We start from the raw sequence: 9,000 nt of genomic DNA, 5'->3' as shown, positions 1-9,000 counted from the left end.
GTGCAGCGATCCTGATTAATTAAAATAATAAAAACTGGGAATAAACTGGAGGACGGCCTTTGAGGCGGAGTCGATGAGATAGTGGCGATAGGAAGTCGGACAGGGGCGGGGTGTTGATTTGCTGCGTGACAGGGGTGGATTTCCGCCTTCGGGGCCTGACAGAAATTTCTATAGAAAGGGGGGCGTGCTGCTTGTCCCATTCATGTCCTCAGGTCTTTCTTCTGGTCCCAGTGAGGGGACAGAATGCTCATGTCTCCGCAGCTGCACTGACTGACTGTCACATGCTAAACAGCCAGCCAGTGCACGGCTGTCAATAGAGAATTAACTTAATAAAGACACTCTCCAGGGATTCATCTGTCTAATGGCCATATACTGTATCTGATATTGATATATTTAATAATTTGTGGTAAGAAATCAAATAATTAACATGAAAAATGTCAATATTGCTAAATGCTGCAACGATGCAAATCTACAACTTCTTCCATTTAAATGTTAATCTTATACCTTATATTCATCCTCATCTTAAATAGCAAACTTTAAGAATGGAAAACACTAGCATTCACCCCTTTGGCAGGATGAAATCTGAAGGCGGTAAATTTGTGTCTTTGAAAGTGGACCTGCAGTGCCCACATCCTGAAGCTGCCACTTTAGAGTTGCCATATCTCAGCTGAGCGTGTAAGAGCAACACAGATGTGGAAAGGACCAGCATGTTTACTACTGTACCTCCATCTGAAATCAAATACCACAAGCTGCCAGAGGACATTATGAAAACCCAGCATAAACTACAGTAAATGTATTACCTAATATTACTGGAGGGGAAAAAAAATGTTAAACTAGATAAATTGTAGTTCTTTTGTTATAAATTAATTCTTCCATGACAGAAGCGACATCTAGGTTAATTAGAGATCATCCACATATATTATTTCTTGAGAAACCTTTCCATAATCAAGAATAAAATATGAGATTTAGTATCAGACTGACAAAACTGACTTCATATCGTTTAAAATTGAAACATGATCAACATCTGACAACATGGTGGAAAGCTCAATGGCCTATTCGCTGCAATTAACAGTAGGGCAATCATTTCCAACAAGAGCTAAAAAGCCATCAGTCACAATGTGAAAATGCATTTGCTTGGATTATTGAGGATATGATCGCTAGGTAATTATCAAATTGTGCGTTAATGACTTTTAATATATTAGCTATCTAATTAGGCTAAGCTGATGCATAGATCCGAGAGGTGTACCAATGGGTGGTTGAAATGTAATTTGACAGATATTAGCATTTAAAGATTCAGTCAGTCATTATCATCCACGCAGAGAAGGAGAAGACACATCCACAAGAAATCATTCATAGAAAGGTTTGTTTGACAGCTATGACCTTTAATTCTCTCATTTATCAATGAGGAACAACTTAAAAGGGACTTTTGCCAATATGGTTTCTTTATGACTTTGCCATAGAGGCAGATAAGGCATAACATGAGATGTTATCTCAGTCATTGCTGTCTTTATGAGGGTCCTTGAGAATCCATATTTTAAATGCCAAGATAATGCAGAAAGGAGAGTCTACTTTACCTAGCAGAAGGCTGTACATGAGAAATGAGAGTGCTACACGCCACCTTATGGACACATTGCATTGTTCTCTCTAATTTTAATAAACGGCACATTAATTGTTGTTTTACATTTACAGGCAGGTAGAGCACCCCCCCCCCCCCCCTTATTTTAAGTTTGTCATTTAAATGTTTTAAAATTGCAAAAACTTTACTTAATTCAATTCATTTGCATCATGCAACTTCCCAAGAAAAACACCTGGCATTTCTCGAATAGGGATCATTTTAAATGCTGCTTATTGTAATTCTGTGTGTTTTTTCGTCAACCACATAATCAAACATGCTTGGACATAAAACTTTCATAAAGAAGAAAGGCCAAAGTACCTTATCTACAAAGGTAAATAAAAATCACTCTCTCCTGCAACAACATTTTATTTCTATGTACAGTAGTTAGTGTGAGGAAAGTAAAACAGTCCTGTAAAAGTCATGTGCCATTTGACGTTTTCACATCTGATGAACAGCGACGCATAACAAACAGGTCTCTGTAGCCATGATGGATTTGACAAGAGACAAAACAGTTAGATTTTTGTTCAGTTCTGAGTCTGTGCCCATCCCAAAAAAAAGCTATTTGAAGACTGCCTCGCCCGCTTTCTTATATGAGACATTCCCTCTACTTGGGTCAAGTCAGGCTGGAGTGTCGGTAATATTAGCTCCCACTTTATTGAGAGATCCATTAATTGCAGCTTCTGCCGGTGAACCCTGACCTCCCAGACTGACCCTTTAACATCGTGTAACATCGTGCGGCCCAGATAGCTTCTGTGCCAGTCCCCTCGGCTTTCATGAGTGGCAGACGCTACTTCTGGAGCTAAATAATTAGGCGGCTATGGAAAAGAGGACCAGGGGAAAACTTTATACAACCACTGCAGTAATATACAGCTTCATATCCATGGGCAGGGTTTCACCGGAGCGAAAATGTATCAGGACATTAATTGCATTGCTTTTTTGCAGTTATGATAGAAAATAGTCAAAAATGATGACATTTCTTTCATAGGTGATTTCATAAGACATTTATTTAAACTTTACAAGAGGTAACTTAGGAAGTATCAGGATACCTTCATCCGCCGCCAAGCACCGCATAGAAAGAGGACTTTCCGCAAGCCATTGTTAGATGGCTACAACAAACTGCACTCTGCCGTTTTAGACAGCCAACCAAGGCCTAGCTCGGACGAGTGTTGAAAGCAAATACCTGATTGTATTAGTGTCTCCCTTTAAGCTGTTGTCACCTAGCTGACCGATTATGGGCAATTACCTGCTCTGTCGGAATCCTAGCCGAATAGATTGAATTCGGATTGATTTCTGCCGAGGAAAGAGGTGGGAATTTAAAGGCTTTTTTAATTGGGTATTTGGTGTGTGCTGATCTGAACACCATAGCCTTCCCAGGGGATCCTTTATGGGGCAATAATGGCATTGGGCTGCAGTCTCGTCTGCTGACTCCCTCCCAAGGCCATAACCCTGCATTTGCTCTGAGTGCTTTTCTATTATGCATTGATAGTTGAGCATCAATCAATAAGGGGAAACAAAAAACCCAGCGAAACCAACTTCTTAAGTGTAAAACGCCTCTTAATACTGGGCCTTTCAAACAACTTAACCTGGACACTTTCTCACTTCTGCTCCCTCAGCGCTTTGAGGACACTTACAGGTGCCTGGCGACAGTATGTTTTATTTAGCAGGCTGGGTCTGTGTTGGGGGTGGAAGTTCAAAACCACAACTTCCTGTAGTTTCATGAGTCATAACGCAAACTGTTAGGGTATAAATCTAACATACGTACGGTGCCCTATTCGATGAAAACCTGCCCATTGGGTTCTCAGTATGGGCCTCATTTAGTTGGTTCCCCCTAATGGTCACGCTTAAATAACAATACATTTTGTAATTGCTCTTAGTTAAATGATTGCATTTATATATTTGTATCGTTGTGCCATGTTTTGAAATAAAAGCTTACACAAAATGATGAAATTATCATTCTAAACAGAGGGCATGTGATGCCATTGGTGAAGAGAAAAGATATTCCACAACAGTCCCCCTTCACATTACCGTTACCATAGTTCACTAAATCGTGAGGATTCCGGGAAAGAAACTGGCGGAGAACTCCGCCTGCCCTATATTATAGATAAGGAATACAGGAGGATCAGACCTCCCACTCAACCCAACCCCAGTGGAGGAGATAAGAGGGAGACGGTCACAGCTATGACCAGCCACATAATACACAAGCCCACCTCCGCCCGTCTAAATCGCCCATCAGTCCCGGTCCCCACCGGCCTGCCTGTCACCACTAATGCACCTTTTCCTTTAGGACAAACCTCGAGATGCCCAGGACGCCGTAAGGTTATCTGGTGCTTTGTGGGAATTTCTCGGAATTGGCAAGTTCACCTTTCCCTGTGTCCAGATGATAGGAGATGATAGACAGAGGGATCGATTGGCGATATTGTTGATACGTATACTCTAGCTCTTGGTCCGACATTTGCAACCACAGACTGTGAAAAATAAATGAAATCGGCGAAATAGTAATGTGGGGATGGTGTAACCTGGTTTATGCGGTTTGTTGGGTTGCACCATGATATGATGATCACTGCTTAATAGCAGATAGGCCTATATCCTACAATAAATGTCCACCATTTCCCCAATTTACTACACACTTTACCTTAATTGTTAAACCAAAATTAAACAATTTGTTTAACTAAGTTAAGGTCACATTGTTAATAGTAAATAATACATCATGGTTATTGATTGGTGGGGTTGAGCTCATTCACTGGGCTCCACCTAAAGAGTGGATTTTATTGGAGTTCATTTACACAGGCCTCAGTGGACTGTAGTAGTGAAAGCGTCAGAGAGATCTTCAGGAAGAATTGTCCAGAAGGTCTGATCAGTGAGAGTGATAAGCCTGCTCTTAGATGGTCTCTAGTTTGACTCTACTGTATGCCTTAGAAGGCTGCCCAAGGAATAATCTAAGTCATCATTAACGCCAGAAGGGTAATTGTGTAGAGATTTACGAACGTTCAATGCATTCCTACTGTAACTTCACTGATGTGGAGTCAGTATGAACTTGTTTAACACCACTGCTATAGTATCAACATTCTGAGTGCTCTTTTCCTTCATCTGCCATTGATTGAATTGGGGCCATGGTTCAGTTTGTGGGATGTAACATCATCACGTCCTAGTGGCCTGTTGTGATATCACCCACCTGTCAATCTACAGAAATGGGTGAGAATTACAGCTTGCACAAAGAACTGTCAAAAAACATAAACAAAGAACAAACCTTTTCTTTTATGCATCAACGTGTCAACCAATAGCTGAGGAAGTTGTATAATCCTACCATCAATACAAACAGAAATGTCCCCCATCAACCCTGCTCCTGGAGAACTAAAGAAGTAGAGGGAGCTGCCCTGGTGAAGCAACAAGGCCCTCCAAACTACTTTGGTTACACAAACTTTGTTTACAGCCTCAATACATCAGAGCCCCGAGCCCTCTCCACTCCGTCTACCATCTGCTCGTGAAGAATCTGTTTCACTCGATGAGCCAAGCCCAGCCTTTATTGGTCCTAATGGCACTATCAGCTGAGCCGCCTAACCCAATTACTGCTTAAAAAGGGAGGCCACCCCAGCTAATCATGGCCGCCTAACCTGATTTTCCTGTGATGAAGAGAGGGGATAAAGAGCAGTTAATGGAGGGAGAATGATCTCACAAATACAAAAACTCAATTCATTTCTCCAGGAGAGCAATCTGTCCGATTCAGCCATAATGGAGTGGAGTTTCATTAGACCCCAGGCCTTAGTAGTAACGCCGACGTCCCCTTATCAACCAAATGACAAAAAGATTTTTGACATCAAACAAGCCCCTTTCATAAGTGCCATGTTGGAAGGATAATACAGAAACATTTGCAAGAATCACATTCAATCCACCCCTAGATGGCCAATGAGAAACTGTTTTCAGCAACTATTGATAGGCTATTCCATAGAACCTTGAAGCACTTCAGGTTTTTCATTCTTCACACAAGGAATTTATACTTTTTGATACAATTCATGCTAACAATCAGCAACAAAAGAATCATATAATCTCAAGCGATATGTCATAGTCCTATCTGCTGGCTTACCTGATGTCATATGACTTATCATTGCATCGTACTTAGAATGCGTTATTTTTTTTTTAGCTACATCCTCCCCCCAGTGTAAGATGGTGAATTATGCCACATTTGTCAAAGCACCTTACATAACGACCTGTTATCTCGTCATTTTAAGCAGAATATAGCTCATTTGTTTGCTTATACAGGATTTATAGAAGCATTACAAAGGCTTTACTCCATTCAAATTCAAAGTGATTTTATCATTAATCCTTTATCAAGTATTGCAACCTTGGCATGACCAAAATGGAGTCACGGGCTGCTTTTAAATAGGCCTAACTGACATCACTGCCCCTTACCTGAGGGAGAATTCAAAAGTAATTGACAACATTGGCAACTCAATAGTTTTTACCACACTGTAAGTTGTTCACTAGTTACTGTATGCAGGGTCAGCAGCAGGAACGTTGTCTTGGACATTCAAGGGTTACCAAGGTTACCAAGGGTTTTAGGGATATGTAAATACATCTAATTTCTTATGGACATTTTTGTTAAAGATAGAATCCTTCAAATGAAAAAAATAACAAAGCAGACACCCTGCCTCTGTTTTGGTATAAAGCTGATGGATGGGCTTGGAGAAATGTAACCACTCTCAAATTCATAGACAGAGCTATGGATGCAAGGACTGACCATCCATAACATCAAAATGATAGTTTTAACCATGGTTTGAGGCTACATGTATACAGTTTTTGTTTAAATGTACTACCAACATTGGAGCAAAGCAAGCTTAAATGTCGGGTTCTTATGGGATACGACAGCTGAACTAAGCTCATAAGAAATGTTGTTAAGTTACATTCTTCAAGAAGCAATGGGTATATATCATTATTTTACATGTCCAAAAATTGATGGAGCAACTAAGGATTCCAGCTTTAAATGATGGTGACTCTTTTATTCTGAATGCAATTCTGCAATTTGTGTTGGACTAATTGCACTTGGACGATGAAACGGCACTTACCCTGTCTATTTTCTTGTAAATATCCTTTCCTATTTTTTTATATGTGATGTTTTTTATGACTGCTACAAGATGAATATGCCTCTCTGAGCACACAATATGCCTCTCTGAGCACGCACACACACACACGCACGCACCCACGCACGCACGCACGCACGCACGCACCCATCCACGCACACGCACACGCACACGCACACACACACACACACACACACACACACACACACACACACACACACACACACACAGATATGATCCAGAGGGCACTGGTTGGCTAGGGCAGAGGGCCACAACCAGGGTCTGCAGACGGACATTAGGCCAAGCCCGAGTTAAAATCCTATTAGTTTGAGTTGGGAATCGGATTATCGTCGTCGAGAATCACTCGTCTGGCAACTAGGGTCTAATTTACGCCAATCAACGGCAATTATTGAGGGGAAGGGAGCTCCTATTAGAGAGCATCATCCACTTAGTCTAATGAATGGGATAGATTCAATCTCTGCTGTGGAGACGGAGCATTGGGGAGCTGCAGCTGGGGGCGATTGCTCCAGGCTGGAGAGCCAGTGCTGTTATTTATCAATGAGGGGGTGCTGTCAGGGCAAACATGAGCTAGGGAGAGGGCCTTCTAGAGTAGGGGGCATTGCAGAGGCTAATGGCATATTTTTGTATTTCTCTGGTATCATTGTTTTTACTCCTAGTCTATGTGGTGATGAATCAAGGCAAAATGAAGATGAATTTGCAAAAACAATTCACAACCATAATAGTTTTCCAACAAATCACATATGGCATGTCATGATATTACTCTAAAAGACAAAAGTCAACCAACTGCAAAATTGCAGGTTGTCAATTACTTTCTGCTGTCCACAGTAAATTGGTACATATAAGCTGTATTGAAAACAGTGGTCAAAAAGGAAATCATTTAATATTGGTTAAGTATTGCCCTCTAGTGTCAGAGTTGCAAATAGTATGTCTTAAAAGCTCTAGAAAAACAAGAGGCCTAATATTTTAACCAGTAGTAACACAAGAAAATCAATAACTTGTCACAATGTGAAATTTTGTTAATCATGTCAATAAAATGTAATTTTCTGAAATGGCAAATTTAAAAATCATATATTGGCTGACACAATCTTGCTACGATGCCCACCCAATTAATCAATTAGCCACAGCTGGAATATATGACTAGAGATGAGCATTAGTTTTTCGTGGGTCAAAATGTTTCCATGATGCTACTATTTTTTCCCATGCTGCTAGTTTAAAGCTAACTCAGAGATATTTAAGGCCGTCTTATACCCTGAAACCAGCTGCAAACACCTTCCAATGACCCTTTCTCAAATGCCAACCCAAATCTTTATACCGTGGCATTGTTGAATACTCATTTCTGATTGTCTTGAAGGGCATTCTAGAGTATGCATTATTTCCCTTTATACCGGGTAGTTTGGATACTGGAAGCTGATTGGTTAAAACAGGATACAGCCGTGTGTAAGACATATACAATGACTATGATGTTTTCACCTTGATAAAATCGCTACATCGACAATAGTTTGACATGCCCGTGTAGAAGTCTAGATGAAATTGAGAGAAACTCAAACAAAAAGAACACAGTGAAACAAAGTGGGCATGTATACCTGGTTCACTGACTGGTGTGCGGAAAAAGGGATCACAAAATCATCTCAAAAATAGAACGCGTAAGAATGAACTATAGCCATTGAATTCTACCGTGCAAATATACCATACGTTATTGGGAAATAATGCGCGCTCTTAGATGCCCCTCAAGCCAATCAGAAAGAAGTATTCAACAATACCATGGTATACAGGCCATGTACCACACCCCCACGGGCCGTATTGCTTAAATACACAAGGTATATTTGTGTAGCCTTACTTTTGTTATGACTTCTATTTTGGTGTAATGTATTGTGGCACTGATTTTGGACCCTGGGGACTTCTATTATGAAAGCAATATTATTCCCAGGGGCACCTGCGCATGTAGGGAGAGGGTGGAAAGAAACAAGAGAATCAGAGTTAATCTGCTTGACTGCTTGGCTGCATCTCCTTGTCCAGGATACATGAATCCACAAGTAATAGTTATCATTGTAACCCGTGGTTTATTTGTTTCTGTTGAACCCACAAGTCCTCCGGTGGAGATAGTGTTAAATACCTACAACAAGAAACAAGGGTAACAGACTGGTGACAGCAGTACTTGGCTAGGTGAAGTTAGCATAGCCTTCTCTCTAACCAAGGGCATTATCAACAGTGATTGCATAATCAGACCATCCACATTAGCTAGTGATGAGTGGACAGTAGAAATAGATCACAAAGACTTTGTTTCAACAA

Source organism: Oncorhynchus nerka, linkage group LG5, assembly GCF_034236695.1.
Source record: "Oncorhynchus nerka isolate Pitt River linkage group LG5, Oner_Uvic_2.0, whole genome shotgun sequence".
Lineage (NCBI taxonomy): Eukaryota > Metazoa > Chordata > Actinopteri > Salmoniformes > Salmonidae > Oncorhynchus > Oncorhynchus nerka.
The sequence above is the reverse complement of the archived record's forward strand: the minus strand, read 5'-3'. Positions refer to the sequence as shown.